Genomic DNA, 26,769 nt, shown 5'->3' with positions numbered 1-26,769 from the left:
GACTGTATTGATGGAAGCAGCAGTCAGGCAGGGACTGTATAGATGGAAGCAGCAGTCAAGCAGGGACTGTATTGATGGAAGCAGCAGTCAGGCAGGGACGGAATTGACGGAAGCAGCAGTCAGACAACGACTGTAGTGATGGAATCAGCAGTCAGGCAGGGACTGTATTGCTGGAATCTGCAGTCAGGCAGTGACTGAATTGATGGAAGCAGCAGTCAAACAGGGACTGAATTGATGGAAGCAGCAGTCAGACAAGGACTGTTGTGATGGAAGCAGCAGTCAGGCAGGGACTGTATTGCTGGAAGCAGCAGTCAGACACGAACAGTATTGATGAAAGCAGCAGTCAGGCAGGGACTGTAAAGATGGAAGCAGCAGTCAGATGCGGACTGTATTGATGGAATCAGCAGTCAGACAGGGACTGTATTGATGGAAGTAGCAGTCAGGAAGGGACTGTATTGATGGAAGCAGCAGTCAGGCAGGGACTGTAGTGATGGAAGCTGCAGTCAGGCAGCGACCGTATTAATGGAAGCAGCAGTCAGAGATTGACTGTAGTGATGGAAGCAGCAGTCAGACACGGACAGTATTGATGAAAGCAGCAGTCAGGCAGGGACTGTAAAGATGGAAGCAGCAGTCAGACACGGACTGTATTGATGGAAGCAGCAGTCAGACAGGGACTGTATTGATGGAAGCAGCAGTCATACAGGAACTATATTGATGGAAGCAGCAGTCAGACAGGGACTGTATTGATGGAAGCAGCAGTCAGGCAGGGACAGTATTGCTGGAAGCTGCAGTCAGGCTGGGACTGTAAAGATGGAACATCAGTCAGGTATTCACTGTAGTGATGGAAGAAGCTGTCAGACAGGGACTGTAGTGATGGAAGCAGCAGTCAGGCTGGGACTATATTGATGGAAGAAGCAGTTAGGCAGGGACTGCATTGGTGGAAGCAGCAGTCAGGCATTGACTGTATTGCTGGAAGCAGCAGTCAGGCAGGGACTGTATTGATGGAAGCAGAAGTCAGACAGGGACTGACTTGATGGAAGCAGCAGTCAGGCAGGGACTGATGTGATGGAAGCAACAGTCAAGCAGGGACAGTATTGTTGGAATCAGCAGTCAGACAGGGACTGTAATGATGGAAGCAGCAGTCATACAGGAACTATATTGATGGAAGCAGCATTCAGACAGGGACTGTATTGATGGAAGCAGCAGTCAGGCAGGGACAGTATTGCTGGAAGCTGCAGTCAGGCTGGGACTGTAAAGATGGAACATCAGTCAGGTATTCACTGTAGTGATGGAAGAAGCTGTCAGACAGGGACTGTAGTGATGGAAGCAGCAGTCAGGCTGGGACTATATTGATGGAAGAAGCAGTTAGGCAGGGACTGCATTGGTGGAAGCAGCAGTCAGGCATTGACTGTATTGCTGGAAGCAGCAGTCAGGCAGGGACTGTATTGATGGAAGCAGAAGTCAGACAGGGACTGACTTGATGGAAGCAGCAGTCAGGCAGGGACTGTTTTGATGGAAGCAGCAGTCAGGCAGGGACTGTATTGATGGAAGCAGCAGTCAAGCAGGGACTGTATAGATGGACGCAGCTGTCAAGCTGGGACTGGATGGATGGAAGCAGCAGGAAGGCAGGAACTGTAGAGATGGAAGCAGCAGTCAGGCAGGGACTGTATTGATGGAAGCAGCAGTCAGGCAGGCACTGAATAGATGGAAGCAGCAGTCAAGCAGGGACTGATGTGATGGAAGCAGCAGTCAGGCAGGGACTGTATTGATGGAAGCAGCAGTCAGAGATGGACTGCACTGATGGAGTCAGCAGTCAGACAGCGACTAGTGATGGAAGCAGCAGGCAGAAACGGACTTTATTGCTGGAAGCAGCTGTCAGGCTGGGACTGTAAAGATGGAAGCAGCAGTCAGGCAGGGACTGTAGTGATGGAAGCAGCAGTCAGGCAGGGACTGTATTGCTGGAAGCAGCAGTCAGGCAGGGACGGAATTGACGGAAGCAGCAGTCAGACAACGACTGTACTGATGGAATCAGCAGTCAGACAGGAACTGTAGTGATGGAAGCAGCAGTCAGACAGGAACAGTATTAATGGAATCAGCAGACAGACAGAGACTGTATTGATGGAAGCAGCAGTCAGGCTGGGACTATGCTGATGGAAGCAGCAGTCAGGCTGGGACTGTAGTGATGGAAGCAGCAGTCAAGCAGGGACTGTAAAGATGGAAGCAGCAGTCAAGCAGGGACTGTATTGATGGAAGCAGCAGTCAGGCAGGGACTGTATTGATGGAAGCAGCAGTCAGAGATGGACTGTACTGATGGAGTCAGCAGTAAGACAGCGACTGTAGTGATGGAAGCAGCAGTCAGACACGGACTTTATTGCTGGAAGCAGCAGTCAGGCTGGGACTGTAAAGATGGAAGCAGCAGTCAGGCAGGGACTGTATTGATGGAAGCAGCAGTCAGGCAGGGACCCTATTGATGGAAGCAGCAGTCAGGCAGGGCCTGTATTGCTGGAAGCAGCAGTCAGGCAGGGACTGTATTGATGGAAGCAGCAGTCAAACAGGGACTGTATTGATGGAAGCAGCAGTCAGGCAGGGACTGTATTAATGGAAGCAGCAGTCAGGCAGGGACTTTTGTGATGGAAGCAGCAGTCAGGCAGGGACTGTATTGATGGAAGCAGCAGTCAGGCAGGGACTGTATTGATGGAAGCAGCAGTCAAGCAGGGACTGTATTGATGGAAGCAGCAGTCAGGCAGGGACGGAATTGACGGAAGCAGCAGTCAGACAACGACTGTACTGATGGAATCAGCAGTCAGACAGGAACTGTATTGATGGAATCAGCAGGCAGACAGAGACTGAATTGACGGAAGCAGCAGTCAGACAACGACTGTACTGATGGAAGCAGCAGTCAGACAGGATCAGTATTGATGGAATCAGCAGACAGACAGAGACTGTATTGATGGAAGCAGCAGTCAGGCAGGGACGATATTGATGGAAGCAGCAGTCAGGCAGGGACTGATGTGATGGAAGCAGCTGTCAAGCAGGGACTGTATTGATGGAAGCAGCAGTCAGGCTGGGACTGTATTGATGGAAGCAGCAGTCAGGCAGGGACTGTATTGATGGAAGCAGCAGTCAAGCAGGGACTGTATTGATGGAAGCAGCAGTGAATCATGGACTGTATTGATGGAAGCAGCAGTGAATCATGGACTGTATTGATGGAAGGAGCAGTCAGGCAGGGACTGTATAGATGGAAGCAGCTGTCAAGCAGGGACTGTATTGATGGAAGCAGCAGTGAATCATGGACTGTATTGATGGAAGCAGCAGTGAATCATGGACTGTATTGATGGAAGCAGCTGTCAAGCAGGGACTGTATTGATGGAAGCAGCAGTCAGGCAGGGACTGTATTGAAGGAAGCAGCAGTCAGGCTGGGACTGTATGGATGGAAGCAGCAGTCAAGCAGGGACTGTATTGACGGAAGCAGCAGTCAGGCTGGGACTGTATGGATGGAAGCAGCAGTCAGGCAGGGACTGTTTGCTGGAAGCAGCAGTCAGGCAGGGACTGTATTGATGGAAGCAGCAGTCAGGCAGGGAGTGTATTGATGGAAGCAGCAGTCAGGCAGGGACTGTGTTGATGGAAGCAGCAGTCAGGCTGGGACTGTATGGATGGAAGCAGCAGTCAAGCAGGGACTGTATTGACGGAAGCAGCAGACAGAAAGAGACTGTATTGATGGAAGCAGCAGTCAGGTATGGACTGTAGTGATGGAAGCAGCAGTCAGGCAGGGACTATATTGATGGAAGCAGCAGTCAGGCAGGGACTGTATTGCTGGAAGCAGCAGTCAGGCAGGGACAGTATTGCTGGAAGCAGCAGTCAGGCAGGGACGGAATTGACGGAAGCAGCAGTCAGACAACGACTGTACTGATGGAATCAGCAGTCAGACAGGAACTGTAGTGATGGACGCAGCAGTCAGACAGGATCAGTATTGATGGAATCAGCAGACAGACAGAGACTGTATTGATGGAAGCAGCAGTCAGGCTGGGACTGTATTGATGGAAGCAGCAGTCAGGCTGGGACTGTAAAGATGGAAGCAGCAGTCAAGCAGGGACTGTATTGATGGCAGCAGCAGTCAGAGATGGACTGTACTGATGGAGTCAGCAGTCAGACAGCGACTGTAGTGATGGAAGCAGCAGGCAGACACGAACTTTATTGCTGGAAGCAGCAGTCAGGCAGGGACTGTATTGATGGAAGCAGCTTTCTGGCAGGGACTGTAGTGATGGAAGCTGCAGACAGGCAGCGACTGTATTAATGGTAGCAGCAGTCAGAGATGGACTCTAGTGATGGAAGCAGCAGTCAGAGATGGACTCTAGTGATGGAAGCAGCAGTCATGCTGGGACTGTAAAGATGGAAGCAGCAGTCAGGCAAGGACTGTATTGATGGAAGCAACAGTCAAGCAGGGACTGTATTGTTGGAATCAGCAGTCAGACAGGGACTGAATTGATGGAAGCAGCAGTTAAACAGGGACTGAATTGAAGGAAGCAGCTGTCAGGCAGGGACTGAATAGATGAAAGCAGCAGTCAGACAGGGACTGTATTGATGGAAGCTGCATTCTGGCAGGGACTATATTGATGGAAGCAGCAGTCAAACAGGGACTGAATTGAAGGAAGCAGCTGTCAAGCAGGGACTGAATAGAGGAAAGCAGCAGTCAGGCAGGGACGGAATTGACGGAAGCAGCAGTCAGACAACGACTGTAGTGATGGAATCAGCAGTCAGACAGGGAATGTTTTGATGGAAGCAGCAGTCAGACAGGGACTGTATTGATGGAAGCAGCAGTCAGGCAGGGACGGAATTGACGGAAGCAGCAGTCAGACAACGACTGTAGTGATGGAATCAGCAGTCAGACAGGGAATGTTTTGACGGAAGCAGCAGTCAGACAACGACTGTAGTGATGGAATCAGCAGTCAGACAGGGAATGTTTTGATGGAAGCAGCAGTCAGACAGGGACTGTATTGATGGAAGCAGCAGTCAGGCAGGGACTGTATAGATGGAAGCAGCAGTCAAGCAGGGACTGTATTGATGGAAGCAGCAGTCAGGCAGGGACGGAATTGACGGAAGCAGCAGTCAGACAACGACTGTAGTGATGGAATCAGCAGTCAGACAGGGACTGTATTGATGGAAGCAGCAGTCAGGCAGGGACTATATTGATGGAAGCAGCAGTCAGGCAGGGACTGTAGTGATTGAATCAGCAGTCAGGCAGGGACTGTATTGATGGAAGCAGCTTTCAAGCAGGGACTGTATTGATGGAAGCAGCAGTTAGGCAGGGACTGTATTGATGGAAGCAGCAGTCAGGCAGGGACTGTATTGATGGAAGCAGCAGTCAGGCAGGGAATTTATTGATGGAAGCAACATTCAGGCAGGGACTGTATTGATGGAAGCAGCAGTCTGGCAGGGACTGTATTGATGGAAGCAACAGTCAGGCAGGGACTGTTTTGATGGAAGCAGCAGTCAGTCAGGGACTGTATTGATGGAAGCAGCAGTCAGGCAGGGACTGTATTGATGGAAGCAGCAGTAAGGCAGGGACAGAATTGATGGAAGCAGCAGTCAGGCAGGGACTGTATTGATGGAAGCAGCAGTCAGGCAGGGACTGTATTGATGGAAGCAGCAGTAAGGCAGGGACAGAATTGATGGAAGCAGCAGTCAGGCAGGGACAGAATTGATGGAAGCAGCAGTCAGGCAGGGACTGTATTGATGGAAGCAGCAGTCAGGCAGGGACTGTATTGGTGGAAGCAGCAGACAGGCAGTGTCTGTATTGCTGGAAGCAGCAGTCAGGCAGGGACAGAATTGATGGAAGCAGCAGTCAGACAGGGACGGAATTGACGGAAGCAGCAGTCAGACAGCATCTGTATTGCTGGAAGCAGCAGTCAGGCAGGGGCGGAATTGACGGAAGGAGCAGTCAGACAGGATCAGTATTGATGGAAACAGCAGGCAGACTGAGACTGTATTGATGGAAGCAGCAGTCAGACAGGGACTATATCGATGGAAGCAGCAGTTAGGCAGGGACTGTATTGATGGAAGCAGCAGTTAGGCAGGGACTGTATTGATGGAAGCAGCAGTCAGGCAGGGACTATATTGATGGAAGCAGCAGTCAGGCAGGGAATGTATGGATGGAAGGAGCAGTAAGGCAGGGACTGTATTGATGGAAGCAGCAGTCAGGCAGGGACTGTTTTGATGGAAGCAGTAGTCAGACAGGGACTGAATTGATGGTAGCAGCAGTCAGGCAGGGACTGATGTGATGGAAGCAACAGTCAAGCAGGGACTGTATTGTTGGAATCATCAGTCAGACAGGGACTGAATTGATGGAAGCAGCTGTCAGGCAGGGACTGAATAGATGAAAGCAGCAGTCAGACAGGGACTGCATTGATGGAAGCAGCATTTAGACAAGGACTGCAGTGATGGAAGCAGCAGTCAGCCAGGGACTGTATTGAAGGAAGCAGCAGTCTGGCAGGGACTGTATTGATGGAAACAGCAGTCAGGCAGGGACTGTATTGATTGAAGCAGCAGTAAGGCATGGACTGTCTTGATGGAAGCAGCGGTCAGGAAGGGTCTGTATTGCTGGAAGCAACTTTCTGGCAGGGACTGTAGTGATGGAAGCAGCAGTCAGGCAGGGACTGTATTGATGGAAGCAGCTTTCTGGCAGGGACTGTAGTGATGGAAGCTGCAGTCAGGCAGTGACTGTATTAATGGAAGCAGCAGTCAGAGATGGACTGTAGTGATGGAAGCAGCAGTCAGAGATGGACTGGACTGATGGAGTCAGCAGTCAGACAGAGACTGTAGTGATGGAAGCAGCAGGCAGACACGGACTGTATTGATGCAAGCAGCAGTCATGCAGGGACTGTAAAAATGGAACAGCAGTCAGGTATGGACTGTACTGATGGAGTCAGCAGTCAGACAGAGACTGTAGTGTTGGAAGCTGCAGTCAGGCAGCGACTGTATTAATGGAAGCAGCAGTCAGAGATGGACTGTAGTGATGAAAATGGCAGTCAGGCAAGGACTATATTGATGGAAGAAGCAGTCAGGCAGGGAATGTATTGATGGAAGCAGAAGTCAGACAGGGACTGAACTGATGGTAGCAGCAGTCAGGCAGGGACTGATGTGATGGAAGCAACATTCAAGGAGGGACTGTATTGTTGGAATCAGCAGTCAAACAGGGACTGAATTGATGGAAGCAGCTGTCAGGCAGGGACTCAATAGATGAAAGCAGCAGTCAGACAGGGACTGTATTGATGGAAGCAGCAGTTAGACAACGACTGTAGTGAAGGATGCAGCAGTCTGGCAGGGACTGTATTGATGGAAGCAGCCGTTAGGCAGGGACTGTATTGATGGAAGCAGCAGTCACTCAGGGACTGTATTGATGGAAGCAGCAGTCAGGCGGGGACTGTATTGATGGAAGCAGCAGTCAGGCAGGGACTGTATAGATGGAAGCAGCAGTCAAGCAGGGACTGTATTGATGGAAGCAGCAGTCAGGCAGGGACTGTATTGCTGGAAGCAGCAGTCAGGCAGGGACTGTATTTATGGAAGCAGCAGTTAGGCAGGGACTGTATTGATGGAAGCAGCAGTCAGGCAGGGACTGTATTGCTGGAAGCAGCAGTCAGGCAGGGACTGTATTTATGGAAGCAGCAGTTAGGCAGGGACTGTATTGATGGAAGCAGCAGTCACTCAGGGACTGTATTGATGGAAGCAGCAGTCAGGCATGGACTGTATTGATGGAAGCAGCTGTCAAGCAGGGACTGTATTGATGGAAGCAGCAGTCAGGCAGGGACTGTCTTGATGGAAGCAGCAGTCAAGAAGGGACAGTATTGATGGAAGCAGCAGTCAGGCAGGGACTGATGCGATGGAAGCAACAGTCAAGCAGGGACTGTATTGATGGAATCAGCAGTCAGACAGGGACTGAATTGATGGAAGCAGCAGTCAGGGAGGGACTGTATTGATGGAAGCAGCAGTCAGACAGGGACGGAATTGACGGAAGCAGCAGTCAGACAGAATCTGTATTGATGGAAGCAGCAGTCAGGCAGGGACAGAATTGACGAAAGCAGCAGTCAGACAGAATCTGTATAAATGGAAGCAGCAGTCAGGCAGGGACGGAATTGACGGAAGCAGCAGTCAGACAACGACTGTAATGATGGAATCAGCAGTCAGACAGGATGAGTAATGATGGAATCAGCAGGCAGACAGGGACTGTATTGATGGAAGCAGCATTTAGGCAGGGACTGTATTGATGGACGCAGCAGTCAGACAGGGACGGAATTGACGGAAGCAGCAGTCAGGCAGGGACTGTATTGATGGAAGCACCAGTCATGCAGGGACTGTATTGATGGAAGCAGCAGTCAGGCAGGGACTGTATTGATGGAAGCAGCATTTAGGCAGGGACTGTATTGATGGACGCACCAGTCAGGCAGGGACTGTATTGATGGAAGCAGCAGTCAGGCAGGGACTGTATTGATGGAAGCACCAGTCATGCAGGGACTGTATTGATGGAAGCAGCAGTCAGGCAGGGACATATGTGATGGAAGCAGCAGTCAGGCAGGGACTGTATGGATGGAAACAACTTTCAAGCAGGGACTGGATGGATGGAAGCAGCAGTAAGGCAGCGACTTTATTGATGGAAGCAACAGTCAGGCAGGTACTGTATTGATGGAAGCAGCAGTCAGGCAGGGACTGTATTGATGGAAGCACCAGTCATGCAGGGACTGTATTGATGGAAGCAGCAGTCAGGCAGGGACATATGTGATGGAAGCAGCAGTCAGGCAGGGACTATATTAATGGAAGAAGCAGACAGGCAGGGGCTGCATTGATGGAAGGAGCAGTCAGACAGAAACGATATTGTTGGAGCTGCAGTCAGACAGGGACTGTATTGATGGAAGCAGCAGTCAGACAGGGACTGTATTGATGGAAGAAGCAGTCAGACAGGAACTGTAATGGTGGAAGCAGCTGTCAGGCAGGGACTGTATAGATGGAAGCAGCAGTCAATCTTGGACTGTAACAATGGAAGCAGCAGTCAGGCAGGGACTGTATTGATGGAAGCAGCAGTCAGGCAGGGAACGTATGGATGGAAGCAGCTGTCAAGCAGGGACTGTGTTGATGGAAGCAGCAGTCAGGCAGCGAATGTATTGATGCAAGCAGCTGTCAAGCAGGGATTTTATTGATGGAAGCAGCAGTCAGGCAGCGACTGTATTGATGGAAGCAGCAGTCAGGCAGGGACTGTATTGATGGAAGCAGCAGTCAGGCAGGGACTGTGTTGATGGAAGCAGCAGTCAAGAAGGGACAGTATTGATGGAAGTAGCAGTCTGGCAGGGACTGTGTTGATGGAAGCAGCAGTCAGGCAGCGAATGTATTGATGGAAGCAGCTGTCAAGCAGGGACTGTGTTGATGGAAGCAGCAGTCAGGCAGCGAATGTATTGATGGAAGCAGCTGTCAAGCAGGGATTTTATTGATGGAAGCAGCAGTCAGGCAGCGACTGTATTGATGGAAGCAGCTTTCAAGCAGGGAATTTATTGATGGAAGCAGCAGTCAGACAGCGACTGTATTGATTTAACAAGCTGTCAAGCGGGGACTGTATTGATGGAAGGAGCTGTCAAGCAGAAACTGTGTTGATGGAATCAGCAGTCAGGCAGCGACTGTATTGATCGAAGCAGCTGTCAAGCAGGGACTGCATTGATGGAAGCAGCAGTCAGGCACGGACTGTATTGATGGAAGCAGCAGTCAGGCAGGGAATGTGTTGATGGAAGCAGCAGTCAAGAAGGGACTGTATAAATGGAAGCAGCAGTCAGGCAGGGACTGATCTGATGGAAGCAGCAGTCAGCCACGGACAGTATTGATGGAAGCAGCAGTCAGACACGGACTGTATTGTTGGAAGCAGCAGTCATACAGGAACTGTATTGTTGGAGCTGCAGTCAGACAGGGACTGTATTGATGGAAGCAGCAGTCAGGCAGGGACAGAATTGACGAAAGCAGCAGTCAGACAGAATCTGTATAAATGGAAGCAGCAGTCAGGCAGGGACGGAATTGACGGAAGCAGCAGTCAGACAACGACTGTAATGATGGAATCAGCAGTCAGACAGGATGAGTAATGATGGAATCAGCAGGCAGACAGGGACTGTATTGATGGAAGCAGCATTTAGGCAGGGACTGTATTGATGGACGCAGCAGTCAGACAGGGACGGAATTGACGGAAGCAGCAGTCAGGCAGGGACTGTATTGATGGAAGCACCAGTCATGCAGGGACTGTATTGATGGAAGCAGCAGTCAGGCAGGGACTGTATTGATGGAAGCAGCATTTAGGCAGGGACTGTATTGATGGACGCACCAGTCAGGCAGGGACTGTATTGATGGAAGCAGCAGTCAGGCAGGGACTGTATTGATGGAAGCACCAGTCATGCAAGGACTGTATTGATGGAAGCAGCAGTCAGGCAGGGACATACGTGATGGAAGCAGCAGTCAGGCAGGGACTGTATGGATGGAAACAACTTTCAAGCAGGGACTGGATGGATGGAAGCAGCAGTAAGGCAGCGACTTTATTGATGGAAGCAACAGTCAGGCAGGTACTGTATTGATGGAAGCAGCAGTCAGGCAGGGACTGTATTGATGGAAGCACCAGTCATGCAGGGACTGTATTGATGGAAGCAGCAGTCAGGCAGGGACATATGTGATGGAAGCAGCAGTCAGGCAGGGACTATATTAATGGAAGAAGCAGACAGGCAGGGGCTGCATTGATGGAAGGAGCAGTCAGACAGAAACGATATTGTTGGAGCTGCAGTCAGACAGGGACTGTATTGATGGAAGCAGCAGTCAGACAGGGACTGTATTGATGGAAGAAGCAGTCAGACAGGAACTGTAATGGTGGAAGCAGCTGTCAGGCAGGGACTGTATAGATGGAAGCAGCAGTCAATCTTGGACTGTAACAATGGAAGCAGCAGTCAGGCAGGGACTGTATTGATGGAAGCAGCAGTCAGGCAGGGAACGTATGGATGGAAGCAGCTGTCAAGCAGGGACTGTGTTGATGGAAGCAGCAGTCAGGCAGCGAATGTATTGATGCAAGCAGCTGTCAAGCAGGGATTTTATTGATGGAAGCAGCAGTCAGGCAGCGACTGTATTGATGGAAGCAGCAGTCAGGCAGGGACTGTATTGATGGAAGCAGCAGTCAGGCAGGGACTGTGTTGATGGAAGCAGCAGTCAAGAAGGGACAGTATTGATGGAAGTAGCAGTCTGGCAGGGACTGTGTTGATGGAAGCAGCAGTCAGGCAGCGAATGTATTGATGGAAGCAGCTGTCAAGCAGGGACTGTGTTGATGGAAGCAGCAGTCAGGCAGCGAATGTATTGATGGAAGCAGCTGTCAAGCAGGGATTTTATTGATGGAAGCAGCAGTCAGGCAGCGACTGTATTGATGGAAGCAGCTTTCAAGCAGGGACTTTATTGATGGAAGCAGCAGTCAGACAGCGACTGTATTGATTTAACAAGCTGTCAAGCGGGGACTGTATTGATGGAAGGAGCTGTCAAGCAGAAACTGTGTTGATGGAATCAGCAGTCAGGCAGCGACTGTATTGATCGAAGCAGCTGTCAAGCAGGGACTGCATTGATGGAAGCAGCAGTCAGGCACGGACTGTATTGATGGAAGCAGCAGTCAGGCAGGGAATGTGTTGATGGAAGCAGCAGTCAAGAAGGGACTGTATAAATGGAAGCAGCAGTCAGGCAGGGACTGATCTGATGGAAGCAGCAGTCAGCCACGGACAGTATTGATGGAAGCAGCAGTCAGACACGGACTGTATTGTTGGAAGCAGCAGTCATACAGGAACTGTATTGTTGGAGCTGCAGTCAGACAGGGACTGTATTGATGGAAGCAGCTGTCAAGCAGGGACTGTATTGATGGAAGGAGCAGTCAGACAGTAACTGTATTGTTGGAGCTGCAGTCAGACAGGAACTGTATTGATGGAAGCAGCAGTCAGACAGGGAATGTATTGATGGAAGGAGCAGTCAGACAGTAACTGTATTGTTGGAGCTGCAGTCAGACAGGGACTGTATTGTTGGAGCTGCAGTCAGACAGGGACTGTATTGATGGAAGCAGCAGTCAGACAGGGACTGTATTGATGGAAGCAGCAGTCAGGCAGGGACTGTATTGATGGAAGCACCAGTCATGCAGGGACTGTATTGATGGAAGCAGCAGTCAGGCAGGGACATATGTGATGGAAGCAGCAGTCAGGCAGGGACTGTATTGATGGAAGCAGCAGTCAGGCAGGGAACGTATGGATGGAAGCAGCTGTCAAGCAGGGACTGTGTTGATGGAAGCAGCAGTCAGGCAGCGAATGTATTGATGCAAGCAGCTGTCAAGCAGGGATTTTATTGATGGAAGCAGCAGTCAGGCAGCGACTGTATTGATGGAAGCAGCAGTCAGGCAGGGACTGTATTGATGGAAGCAGCAGTCAGGCAGGGACTGTGTTGATGGAAGCAGCAGTCAAGAAGGGACAGTATTGATGGAAGTAGCAGTCTGGCAGGGACTGTGTTGATGGAAGCAGCAGTCAGGCAGCGAATGTATTGATGGAAGCAGCTGTCAAGCAGGGACTGTGTTGATGGAAGCAGCAGTCAGGCAGCGAATGTATTGATGGAAGCAGCTGTCAAGCAGGGATTTTATTGATGGAAGCAGCAGTCAGGCAGCGACTGTATTGATGGAAGCAGCTTTCAAGCAGGGACTTTATTGATGGAAGCAGCAGTCAGACAGCGACTGTATTGATTTAACAAGCTGTCAAGCGGGGACTGTATTGATGGAAGGAGCTGTCAAGCAGAAACTGTGTTGATGGAATCAGCAGTCAGGCAGCGACTGTATTGATCGAAGCAGCTGTCAAGCAGGGACTGCATTGATGGAAGCAGCAGTCAGGCACGGACTGTATTGATGGAAGCAGCAGTCAGGCAGGGAATGTGTTGATGGAAGCAGCAGTCAAGAAGGGACTGTATAAATGGAAGCAGCAGTCAGGCAGGGACTGATCTGATGGAAGCAGCAGTCAGCCACGGACAGTATTGATGGAAGCAGCAGTCAGACACGGACTGTATTGTTGGAAGCAGCAGTCATACAGGAACTGTATTGTTGGAGCTGCAGTCAGACAGGGACTGTATTGATGGAAGCAGCTGTCAAGCAGGGACTGTATTGATGGAAGGAGCAGTCAGACAGTAACTGTATTGTTGGAGCTGCAGTCAGACAGGAACTGTATTGATGGAAGCAGCAGTCAGACAGGGAATGTATTGATGGAAGGAGCAGTCAGACAGTAACTGTATTGTTGGAGCTGCAGTCAGACAGGGACTGTATTGTTGGAGCTGCAGTCAGACAGGGACTGTATTGATGGAAGCAGCAGTCAGACAGGGACTGTATTGATGGAAGCAGCAGTCAGGCAGGGACTGTAAAAATGGAAGCAGCAGTCAGACACGGACTGTATTGATGGAAGCAGCAGTCAGACAGGGACTGTATTGATGGAAGCAGCAGTCAGACAGGGACTGTATTGATGGTCGGAGCAGTCAGACAGAAACTGTATTGTTGGAGCTGAAGTCAGAAAGGGACTGTATTGAAGGAAGCAGCAGTCAGACAGGGGCTGCATTGATGGAAGAAGCAGTCAGACAGGAACTGTATTGGGGGAAGCAGCAGTCAGGCAGGGACTGTAACAATGGAAGCAGCAGTCAGGCAGGGACTGATGTGATGGAAGCAGCAGTCAGGCAGGGACTATATTGATGGAAGAAGCAGACAGGCAGGGACTGATGTGATGGAAGCAGCAGTCAGGCAGGGACTGATGTGATGGAAGCAGCAGTCTGGAAGGGACAGTATTGATGGAAGGAGCAGTCAGGCAGTGACTGTATTGATGGAAGCAGCAGTCAGGCAGCGACTGTATTGATGGAAGCAGCATTCAGGCAGCGACTGTATTGATGTAAGCAACAGTCAGACAGGGACTGTATTGATGGAAGTAGTAGTCAGGCAGCGAATGTATTGATGGAAGCAGCTGTCAAGCAAGGATTTTATTGATGGAAGCAGCAGTCAGGCAGCGACTGTATTGATTTAACCAGCTGTCAAGCGGGGACTGTATTGATGGAAGGAGCTGTCAAGCAGGGACTGTGTTGATGGAAGGAGCAGTCAGACAGAAACTGTATTGTTGGAGCTGCAGTCAGACAGGGACTGTATTGATGGAAGCAGCAGTCGGACAGGGACCGTATTGATGGTAGGAGCAGTCAGACAGAAACTGTATTGTGGGAGCTGCAGTCAGACAGGGACTGTATTGATGGAAGCAGCAGTCAGACAGGGACTGTATTGTGGGAGCTGCAGTCAGACAGGGACTGTATTGATGGAAGCAGCAGTCAGACAGGGACTGTATTGATGGAAACAGCAGACAGACAGGGACTGTATTGGTGGAAGCAGTGGTCACGCAGGGACTGTATAGGTGGAAGCAGCTGTCAGGCAGGGACTGTATAGATGGAAGCAGCCGTCAGGCAGCGAATGTATTGATGGAAGCAGCTGTCAAGCAGGGATTTTATTGATGGAAGCAGCAGTCAATCAGCGACTGTATTGATGGAAGCAGCATTCAGGCAGCGACTGTATTGATGGAAGCAGCAGTCAGGCAGGGACAGTATTGATGGAAGTAGCAGTCAGGCAGGGACTGTGTTGACGGAAGCAGCAGTCAGGCAGCGAATGTATTGATGGAAGCAGCTGTCAAGCAGGGATTTTATTGATGGAAGCAGAAGTCAGGCAGGGGTTGCATTGATGGAAGAAGCAGTCAGACAGGAACTGTATTGGGGGAAGCAGCAGTCAGGCAGGGACTGTAACAATGGAAGCAGCAGTCAGGTATGGACTGCAGTGATGGAAGAAGCAGTCAGGTAGGGACTGATGTGATGGAAGCAGCAGTCAGGCAGGGACTATATTGATGGAAGAAGCAGACAGGCAGGGACTGATGTGATGGAAGCAGCAGTCAGGCAGGGACTGTATTGATAGAAGCAGCAGTCAGGCAGGGACTGATGTGATGGAAGCAGCAGACAAGAAGGGACAGTATTGATGGAAGGAGCAGTCAGGCAGGGAACGTATTGATGGAAGCAGCTGTCAAGCAGGGACTGTGTTGATGGAAGCAGCAGTCAGGCAGTTACTGTATTGATGGAAGCAGCTGTCAAGCAGGGATTTTATTGATGGAAGCAGCAGTCAGGCAGCGACTGTATTGATGGAAGCAGCATTCAGGCAGCGACTGTATTGATGTAAGCAGCAGTCAGACAGGGACTGTATTGATGGAAGCAGCAGTCAGGCAGGGACTGTGTTGATGGAAGCAGCAGTCAGGCAGCGAATGTATTGATGGAAGCAGCTGTCAAGCAGGGATTTTATTGATGGAAGCAGCAGTCCGGCAGCGACTGTATTGATTTAACCAGCTGTCAAGCGGGGACTGTATTGATGGAAGGAGCTGTCAAGCAGGGACTGTGTTGATGGAAGGAGCAGTCAGACAGAAACTGTATTGTTGGAGCTGCAGTCAGACAGGGAATGTATTGATGGAAGCAGCAGTTATACAGGAACTGTATTGATGGAAGCAGCAGTCAGACAGGGACAGTATTGATGGTAGGAGCAGTCAGACAGAAACTGCATTGTGGGAGCTGCAGTCAGACAGGGACTGTATTGATGGAAGCAGCAGTCAGACAGGGACTGTATTGATGGAAGCAGCAGTCAGACAGGGGCTGCATTGATGGAAGAAGCAGTCAGACAGGAACTGTATTGGTGGAAGCAGCCGTCAGGCAGGGACTGTATAGGTGGAAGCAGCTGTCAGGCAGGGACTGTACAGATGGAAGCAGCCGTCAGGCAGCGAATGTATTGATGGAAGCAGCTGTCAAGCAGGGATTTTATTGATGGAAGCAGCAGTCAGGCAGCGACTGTATTGATGGAAGCAGCTTTCAAGCAGGGACTTTATTGATGGAAGCAGCAGTCATGCACGGACTGTATTGATGGAAGCAGCAGTCAGGCAGGGACTGTGTTGATGGAAGCAGCAGTCAGACAGGGACTGTGTTGACGGAAGCAGCAGTCAGGCAGCGAATGTATTGATGGAAGCAGCTGTCAAGCAGGGATTTTATTGATGGAAGCAGCAGTCAGGCAGCGACTGTATTGATGGAAGCAGCATTCAGGCAGCGACTGTATTGATGTAAGCAGCAGTCAGACAGGGACTGTATTGATGGAAGCAGCAGTCAGGCAGGGACTGTGTTGATGGAAGCAGCAGTCAAGAAGGGACAGTATTGATGTAAGCAGCAGTCAGACAGGGACTGTATTGATGGAAGCAGCAGTCAGGCAGGGACTGTGTTGATGGAAGCAGCAGTCAAGAAGGGACAGTATTGATGGAAGTAGCAGTCAGGCAGGGACTGTGTTGACGGAAGCAGCAGTCAGGCAGCGAATGTATTGATGGAAGCAGCTTTCAAGCGGGGACTGCATTGATGGAAGCAGCAGTCATGCACGGACTGTATTGATGGAAGCAGCAGTCAGGCAGGGACTGTGTTGATGGAAGCAGCAGTCAAGAAGGGACAGTATTGATGGAAGCAGCAGTCAAGCAGGGACTGATCTGATGGAAGCAGCAGTCAGAGATGGACTCTATTGATGGAAGCAGCAGTCAGCCACGGACAGTATTGATGGAAGCAGCTGTCAGACACGGACTGTATTGATGGAAGCAGCAGACAGACAGGAACTGTATTGATGGAAGCAGCAGTCAGACAGGGAATGTATTGATGGAAGGAGCAGTCAGACGGAAACTGTATTGTTGGAGCTGCAGTCAGACAGGGACTGTATTAATGGAAGCAGCAGTCAGACAGGGACTGTATTGATGGAAGAAGCAGTCAGACAGGAACTGTATTGGTGGAAGCAGCGGTCAGGCAGGGACTGAAGAGATGGAAGCAGCAGTCAGGCAGGGACTGTAGTGATGGAAGCCGCTGGCAGACACGGACTGTATTGATGGAAGCAGCAGTCAGGCTGGGACTGATGTGATGGAAGCAGCATTCAGGCAGGGACTGTTTTGCTGGAAGCAGCAGTCAGGCAGGGACTGTATTGATGGAAGCAGCAGTCAGGCAGTGACTGTATTGATGGAAGCAGCAGTCAGACAGGAACTGAATTGATGGAAGCAGCAGTCAGGCAGGGACTGATGTGATGGAAGCGACAGTCAAGCAGGGACTGTATTGTTGGAATCAGCCGTCAGACAGGGACTGAATTGATGGAAGCAGCAGTGAGGCAGGGACTGAATAGATGAAAGCGGCAGTCAGACAGGGACTGTATTGATGGAAGCAGCAGTTAGACAAGGACTGTGTTGATGGAAGCAGCAGTGAGGCAGGGACTGAATAGATGAAAGCAGCAGTCAGGCAGGGACTGTATTGATGGGAGCAGCAGTCAAGAAGGGACAGTATTGATGGAAGTAGCAGTCAGGCAGGGACGGTGTTGATGGAAGCACCAGTCAGGCAGGGGCTGTGTTGATGCAAGCAGCAGTCAAGAAGGGACAGTATTGATGGAAGTAGCAGTCGGGTAGGGACTGTGTTGATGGAAGCAGCAGTCAGGCAGTGACTGTATTGATGGAAGCAGCTGTCAAGCAGGGACTGTATTGATGGAAGCAGCATTCAGGCAGCGACTGAATTGATTTAACCAGCTGTCAAGCGGGGAAATATTGATGGAAGCAGCTGTCAAGCAGGGACTGTGTTGATGGAAGCAGCATTCCGGCAGCGACTGTATTGATGGAAGCAGCTGTCAAGCATGGACTGTATTGATGGAAGCAGCATTCAGGCAGCGACTGAATTGATGGAAGCAGCTGACAAGCAGGGATTGTATTGATGGAAGCAGCAGTCAGGCAGTGACTGTGCAGATGGAAGCAGCTGTCAAGACGGGACAGTATTGATGGAAGCAGCAGTCAGGAAGGGACTGTAGTGATGGAAGCAGCAGTCAGACACGGACTGTATTAATGGAAGCAGCAGTCAGACAGGGACTGTATTGATGGAAGCAGCAGGCATACAGGAACTCTATTGATGGAAGCAGCAGTCAGTCAGGGACTGTATTGATGGAAGGAGCAGACAGACAGAAACTTTATTTTTGGAGCTGCAGTCAGACAGGGACTTTATTGATGGAAGCAGCAGTCAGACACGGACAGTATTGATGGAAGCAGCAGTCAGGCAGGGACTGTAAAGATGGAAGCAGCAGTCAGACACGGACTGTATTAATGGAAGCAGCAGTCAGACAGGGACTGTATTGATGGAAGCAGCAGGCATACGGGAACTCTATTGATGGAAGCAGCAGTCAGTCAGGGACTGTATTGATGGAAGGAGCAGACAGACAGAAACTTTATTTTTGGAGCTGCAGTCAGACAGGGACTTTATTGATGGAAGCAGCAGTCAGACAGGGACTGATGTGATGGAAGCGACAGTCAAGCAGGGACTGTATTGTTGGAATCAGCCGTCAGACAGGGACTGAATTGATGGAAGCAGCAGTGAGGCAGGGACTGAATAGATGAAAGCGGCAGTCAGACAGGGACTGTATTGATGGAAGCAGCAGTTAGACAAGGACTGTGTTGATGGAAGCAGCAGTGAGGCAGGGACTGAATAGATGAAAGCAGCAGTCAGGCAGGGACTGTATTGATGGGAGCAGCAGTCAAGAAGGGACAGTATTGATGGAAGTAGCAGTCAGGCAGGGACGGTGTTGATGGAAGCACCAGTCAGGCAGGGGCTGTGTTGATGCAAGCAGCAGTCAAGAAGGGACAGTATTGATGGAAGTAGCAGTCGGGTAGGGACTGTGTTGATGGAAGCAGCAGTCAGGCAGTGACTGTATTGATGGAAGCAGCTGTCAAGCAGGGACTGTATTGATGGAAGCAGCATTCAGGCAGCGACTGAATTGATTTAACCAGCTGTCAAGCGGGGAAATATTGATGGAAGCAGCTGTCAAGCAGGGACTGTGTTGATGGAAGCAGCATTCCGGCAGCGACTGTATTGATGGAAGCAGCTGTCAAGCATGGACTGTATTGATGGAAGCAGCATTCAGGCAGCGACTGAATTGATGGAAGCAGCTGACAAGCAGGGATTGTATTGATGGAAGCAGCAGTCAGGCAGTGACTGTGCAGATGGAAGCAGCTGTCAAGACGGGACAGTATTGATGGAAGCAGCAGTCAGGAAGGGACTGTAGTGATGGAAGCAGCAGTCAGACACGGACTGTATTAATGGAAGCAGCAGTCAGACAGGGACTGTATTGATGGAAGCAGCAGGCATACAGGAACTCTATTGATGGAAGCAGCAGTCAGTCAGGGACTGTATTGATGGAAGGAGCAGACAGACAGAAACTTTATTTTTGGAGCTGCAGTCAGACAGGGACTTTATTGATGGAAGCAGCAGTCAGACACGGACAGTATTGATGGAAGCAGCAGTCAGGCAGGGACTGTAAAGATGGAAGCAGCAGTCAGACACGGACTGTATTAATGGAAGCAGCAGTCAGACAGGGACTGTATTGATGGAAGCAGCAGGCATACGGGAACTCTATTGATGGAAGCAGCAGTCAGTCAGGGACTGTATTGATGGAAGGAGCAGACAGACAGAAACTTTATTTTTGGAGCTGCAGTCAGACAGGGACTTTATTGATGGAAGCAGCAGTCAGACAGGGACTGTATTGGTGGAAGCAGCAGTCAGACAGGGACTGTATTGATGGAAGAAGCAGTCAGACAGGAACTGTATTGGTGGAAGCAGCGGTCAGGCAGGGACTGTATAGGTGGAAGCAGCAGTCAGACAGGGACTGTATTGATGGAAGCAGCAGTCAGGCTGGGACTGTATTGATGGAAGCAGCAGTCAGGCAGGGACTGATGTGATGGAAGCAGCAGTCAAGAAGGGACAGTATTGATGGAAGGAGCAGTCAGCCAGGGACCGTATGGATGGAAGCAGCTGTCAAGCAGGGATTTTATTGATGGAAGCAGCAGTCAGGCAGCGACTGTATTGATGGAAGCAGCATTCAGGCAGCAAATGTATTGATGGAAGCAGCAGTCAGGCAGGGACTGTATTGATGGAAGCAGCAGTCAGGCAGGGACTGTGTTGATGGAAGCAGCAGTCAAGAAGGGACAGTATTGATGGAAGTAGCAGTCAGGCAGGGACTGTGTTGATGGAAGCAGCAGTCAAGAAGGGACAGTATTGATGGAAGCAGCAGTCAGGCAGGGACTGTGTTGATGGAAGCAGCAGTCAAGAAGGGACAGTATTGATGGAAGTAGCAGTCAGGCAGGGGCTGTGTTGATGGAAGGAGCAGACAGACAGAAACTTTATTTTTGGAGCTGCAGTCAGACAGGGACTTTATTGATGGAAGCAGCAGTCAGACAGGGACTGTATTGGTGGAAGCAGCAGTCAGACAGGGACTGTATTGATGGAAGAAGCAGTCAGACAGGAACTGTATTGGTGGAAGCAGCGGTCAGGCAGGGACTGTATAGGTGGAAGCAGCAGTCAGACAGGGACTGTATTGATGGAAGCAGCAGTCAGGCTGGGACTGTATTGATGGAAGCAGCAGTCAGGCAGTGACTGGACAGATGGAAGCAGCTGTCAAGAAGGGACAGTATTGATGGAAGCAGCAGTCAGAGATGGACTGTAGTGATGGAAGTAGCAGTCAGACAGGGGCTGTATTGATGGAAGCAGCAGTCAGACAGGGAATGTATTGATGGAAGGAGCAGTCAGACAGAAACTGTATTGTTGGAGCTGCAGTCAGACCGGGATGTATTGATGGAAGCAGCAGTCAGGCAGGGACTGTAAAGATGGAAGCAGTAGTCAGACACGGACTGTATTGATGGAAGCAGCAGTCAGGCAGGGACTGTATTGATGGAAGCAGCAGTCAGGCAGGGACTGATCTGATGGAAGCAGCAGTCAGACACGGACTGTATTGATGGAAGCAGCAGTCAGACAGGAACTGAATTGATGGAAGCCGCAGTCAGGCAGGGACTGTATTGATGGAAGCAGCATTCAGGCAGGGACTGTTTTGCTGGAAGCAGCAGTCAGGCAGGGACTGTATTGATGGAAGCAGCAGTCAGACAGGAACTGAATTGATGGAAGCCGCAGTCAGGCAGGGACTGTATTGTTGGAATCAGCCGTCAGACAGGGACTGAATTGATGGAAGAAGCAGTCAAACAGGGACAGAATTGATTGAAGAAGCAGTCAGACAGGAACTGTATTGGTGGAAGCAGCGGTCAGGCAGGGACTGGAAAGGTGGAAGCAGCTGTCAGGCAGGGACTGTAACAATGGAAGCAGCAGTCAGGTATCGATGTAGTGATGGATGAAGCAGTCTGGCAGGGACTGATGTGATGGAAGCAGCAGTCAGGCAGGGACTGTATTGATGGAAGCCGCAGTCAGGCAGGGACTGATGTGATGGAAGCGACAGTCAAGCAGGGACTGTATTGTTGGAATCAGCCGTCAGACAGGGACTGAATTGATGGAAGAAGCAGTCAAACAGGGACAGAATTGATGGAAGCAGCAGTGAGGCAGGGACTGAATAGATGAAAGCAGCAGTCAGACAGGGACTGTATTGATGGAAGCAGCAGTTAGACAAGGACTGTATTGATGGAAGCAGCAGTCAGGCAGTGACTGTGCAGATGAAAGCAGCAGTCAGACAGGGACTGTATTGATGGAAGCAGCAGTCAGACAAGGACTGTATTGATGGAAGCAGCAGTCAGGAAGGGACTGTAGTGATGGAAGCTGCAGTCAGGCAGTGACTGTATTAATGGAAGCAGCAGTCAGATACGGACAGTATTGAAGGACGCAGCAGTCAGGCAGGGACTGTAAAGATGGAAGCAGCAGTCAGACACGGACTGTATTAATGGAAGCAGCAGTCAGACAGGGACTGTATTGATGGAAGCAGCAGGCATACAGGAACTGTATTGATGGAAGCAGCAGTCAGACAGGGACTGTATTGATGGAAGGAGCAGACAGACAGAAACTGTATTGTTGGAGCTGCAGTCAGACAGGGACTGTATTGATGGAAGCAGAAGTCAGACAGAGACTGTATTGATGGAAGAAGCAGTCAGACAGGAACTGTATTGGTGGAAGCAGCGGTCATGCAGGGACTGTATAGATGGAAGCAGCAGTCAGGCTGGGACTGTAACAATGGAAGCAGCAGTCAGACAGGGACTGAATTGATGGAAGAAGCAGTCAAACAGGGACAGAATTGATGGAAGCAGTAGTCAGACAGGGACTTTATTGATGGAAGCAGCAGTTAGACAAGGACTGTATTGATGGGAGCAGCAGTCAGGCAGGGACTGTGTTGATGGAAGCAGCAGTCAAGAAGGGACAGTATTGATGGAAGTAGCAGTCAGGCAGGGACTGTATTGATGGGAGCAGCAGTCAGGCAGGGACTGTGTTGATGGAAGCAGCAGTCAAGAAGGGACAGTATTGATGGAAGTAGCAGTCAGGCAGGGACGGTGTTGATGGAAGCACCAGTCAGGCAGGGACTGTGTTGATGGAAGCAGCTGTCAGGCAGCGACTGTATTGATGGAAGCAGCTGACAAGCAGGGACTGTATTGATGGAAGCAGCAGTCAGGCAGCGACTGTATTGATGGAAGCAGCTGACAAGCAGGGACTGTATAGATGGAAGCAGCAGTCAGGCTGGGACTGTAACAATGGAAGCAGCAGTCAGACAGGGACTGAATTGATGGAAGAAGCAGTCAAACAGGGACAGAATTGATGGAAGCAGTAGTCAGACAGGGACTTTATTGATGGAAGCAGCAGTTAGACAAGGACTGTATTGATGGGAGCAGCAGTCAGGCAGGGACTGTGTTGATGGAAGCAGCAGTCAAGAAGGGACAGTATTGATGGAAGTAGCAGTCAGGCAGGGACTGTATTGATGGGAGCAGCAGTCAGGCAGGGACTGTGTTGATGGAAGCAGCAGTCAAGAAGGGACAGTATTGATGGAAGTAGCAGTCAGGCAGGGACGGTGTTGATGGAAGCACCAGTCAGGCAGGGACTGTGTTGATGGAAGCAGCTGTCAGGCAGCGACTGTATTGATGGAAGCAGCTGACAAGCAGGGACTGTATTGATGGAAGCAGCAGTCAGGCAGCGACTGTATTGATGGAAGCAGCTGACAAGCAGGGACTGTATTGATGCAAGCAGCAGTCAGGCAGGGACTGTATTGATTTAACCAGCTGTCAAGCGGGGACTGTATTGATGGAAGTAGCTGACAAGCAGGGACTGTGTTGATGGAAGCAGCATTCCGGCAGCGACTGTATTGATGGAAGCAGCTGTCAAGCATGGACTGTATTGATGGAAGAAGCATTCAGGCAGCGACTGAATTGATGGAAGCAGCTGACAAGCAGGGATTGTATTGATGGAAGCAGCAGTCAGGCAGGGACTGTAAAGATGGAAGCAGCAGTCAAGAAAGGACAGTATTGAAGGAAGCAGCAGTCAGGCAGTGACTGTGCAGATGGAAGCAGCTGTCAAGACGGGACAGTATTGATGGAAGCAGCAGGCATACAGGAACTGTATTGATGGAAGCAGCAGTCAGACAGGGGCTGTATTGATGGAAGGAGCAGACAGACAGAAACTTTATTGTTGGAGCTGCAGTCAGACAGGGACTGTATTGATGGAAGCAGCAGTCAGACAGGGACTGTATTGATGGAAGCAGCAGTCAGACAGGGACTGTATTGATGGAAGAAGCATTCAGGCAGCGACTGAATTGATGGAAGCAGCTGACAAGCAGGGATTGTATTGATGGAAGCAGCAGTCAGGCAGGGACTGTGTTGATGGAAGCAGCAGTCAAGAAAGGACAGTATTGAAGGAAGCAGCAGTCAGGCAGTGACTGTGCAGATGGAAGCAGCTGTCAAGACAGGACAGTATTGATGGAAGCAGCAGGCATACAGGAACTGTATTGATGGAAGCAGCAGTCAGACAGGGACTGTATTGATGGAAGGAGCAGACAGACAGAAACTTTATTGTTGGAGCTGCAGTCAAACAGGGACTGTATTGATGGAAGCAGCAGTCAGACAGGGACTGTATTGATGGAAGCAGCAGTCAGACAGGGACTGTATTGATGGAAGAAGCAGTCAGACAGGAACTGTATTGGTGGAAGCAGCGGTCAGGCAGGGACTGTATAGGTGGAAGCAGCTGTCAGCCAGGGACTGTTTAGATGGAAGCTGCAGACACACAGGAACTGTATTGATGGATGCAGCTGTCAGACAGGGACTGCATTGATGGATGGAGCAGTCAGACAGGAACTGTTTTGTTGGAGCAGCAGTCAGACAGGGACTGTATTGATGGAAGCAGCAGTCACACAGGGACTGTATTGATGGAAGCAGCAGTCAGACAGGGACTGTATTGATGGAAGAAGCAGTCACGCAGGGACTGTATTGATGGAAGCAGCAGTCACACAGGGACTGTATTGATGGAAGCAGCAGTCAGGCAGGGTCTGTATTGATGGAAGAAGCACTCAGGAAGGGACTGTTTCGGTGCAAGCAGCAGTCAGCCACAGACTGTATTGATGGAAGCAGCAGTCAGGCAGGGGCTGTTTTGATGGAAGCAGCAGTCAAACAGGGACTGAATTGATGGAAGCAGCTGTCAGGCAGAGACTGAATTGGTGGAAGCAGCATTCAGACAGGGACTGTATTGATATAAGAAGCAGTCAGGCAGGGACTGTATAAATGGAAGAATCAGTCACGCAGGGACTGTATTGATGGAAGAAGCAGTCAGGCAGGGACAGTATAGATGGAAGCAGCTGTCATTCAGGGTCTGAATTGATGGAAGAAGCAGTCAGACAGGGACTGTATTGATGGAAGCAGCAGCCAGACAGGAAATGTATTGATGGAATCATCAGTCAGAATGGGCCTGTATTGATGGAAGCAGCAGTCAGAGATGAACAGTACTGATGGAATCAGCAGTCAGATAGGGTCTGTATTGATGTAATCCGGAGAAAGACAGGGATTGTTTTGATGGAAGCAAATGTCAGACTGGTCCTGTATTGATGGAAGTAGCAATCAGACTGGGACTGTATTGATGGAACAAAATAAAGAAATGCTGGATTCACTCAGCAGGTCTGGCAGCATCTGTGGAAAGAGCAAGATGCTGCCAGACCTGTTGAGTGAATCCAGCATTTCTTGTTTTTCTTTCAGATTTCCAGCATCCGCAGTATTTTGCTTTTATATTACTGTATTAATGGAAGCAGGGGTCAAGCAGGGACTGTGTTGATGGAAGCTGCTGTCAGGCAGGGACTGATGTGATGGAAGCAGCAGTCAGGCAGGGACTGATGTGATGGAAGCAGCAGTCAGGCAGGGACTGTGTTGATGGAAGCAGCAGTCAGGCAGCGAATGTATTGATGGAAGCAGCTGTCAAGCAGGGACTGTGTTGATGGAAGCAGCAGTCAGACTGGGACTGTATTGATGGAAGCAGCAGTCAGAGATGGACTGTATTGATGGAATCAGCAGTCAGACAGGGACTGTGTTGATGGAAGCAGCAGTCAGGCAGCGAATGTATTGATGGAAGCAGCTTTCAAGCAGGGACTTTATTGATGGAAGCAGCAGTCAGGCAGCGACTGTATTGATGGAAGCAGCTTTCAAGCAGGGACTTTATTGATGGAAGCAGCTGTCAAGCAGGGACTGTGTTGATGGAAGCAGCAGTCAGGCAGCGACTGTATTGATGGAAGCAGCTGTCAAGCAGGGACTGCATTGATGGAAGCAGCAGTCATGCACGGACAGTATTGATGGAAGCAGCAGTCAGGCAGGGACTGTGTTGATGGAAGCAGCAGTCAGGCAGTGACTGGACAGATGGAAGCAGCAGTCAGAGATGGACAGTATTGATGGAAGCAGCAGTCAAGCAGGGACTGTAGAAATGGAAGCAGCAGTCAGGCAGGGACTGATCTGATGGAAGCAGCAGTCAGAGATGGACTGCAGTGAAGGAAGCAGCAGTCAGCCACGGACAGTATTGAAGGAAGCAGCAGTCAGGCAGGGACTGTAAAGATGGAAGCAGCAGTCAGACACGGACTGTATTCATGGAAGCAGCAGTCAGACATGGGCTGTATTGATGGAAGCAGCAGTCAGACAGGGAATGTATTGATGGAAGGAGCAGTCAGACAGAAACTGTATTGTTGGAGCTGCAGTCAGACAGGGACTGTATTGATGGAAGCAGCAGTCAGACAGGGACTGTATTGATGGAACAAGCAGTCAGACAGGAACTGTATTGGTGGAAGTAGCGGTCAGGCAGGGACTGTATAGGAGGAAGCAGCTGTCAGGCAGGGACTGTATAGATGGAAGCAGCAGTCAGGCAGGGACTGAAAAGATGGAAGCAGCAGTCAGGTATGGATGTAGTGATGGATGAAGCAGTCAGGCAGGGACTGATGTGATGGAAGCAGCATTCAGGCAGGGACTGTTTTGCTGGAAGCAGCAGTCAGGCAGGGACTGTATTGATGGAAGCACCAGTCAAACAGGGACAGAATTGATGGAAGCAGCAGTGAGGCAGGGACTGAATAGATGAAAGCAGTAGTCAGACAGGGACTCTATTGATGGAAGCAGCAGTTAGACAAGGACTGTATTGATGGGAGCAGCAGTCAGGCAGGGACTGTGTTGATGGAAGCAGCAGTCAAGAAGGGACAGTATTGATGGAAGCAGCAGTCAGGCAGGGACTGTATTGATGGAAGCAGCAGTCAGGCAGTGACTGTATTGATGGAAGCAGCAGTCAAACAGGGACAGAATTGATGGAAGCAGCAGTGAGGCAGGGACTGAATAGATGAAAGCAGTAGTCAGACAGGGACTGTATTGATGGAAGCAGCAGTCA

This window comes from Heterodontus francisci, chromosome 24 (genome assembly GCF_036365525.1).
Source record: "Heterodontus francisci isolate sHetFra1 chromosome 24, sHetFra1.hap1, whole genome shotgun sequence".
Classification (NCBI taxonomy): domain Eukaryota; kingdom Metazoa; phylum Chordata; class Chondrichthyes; order Heterodontiformes; family Heterodontidae; genus Heterodontus; species Heterodontus francisci.
The sequence above is the reverse complement of the archived record's forward strand: the minus strand, read 5'-3'. Positions refer to the sequence as shown.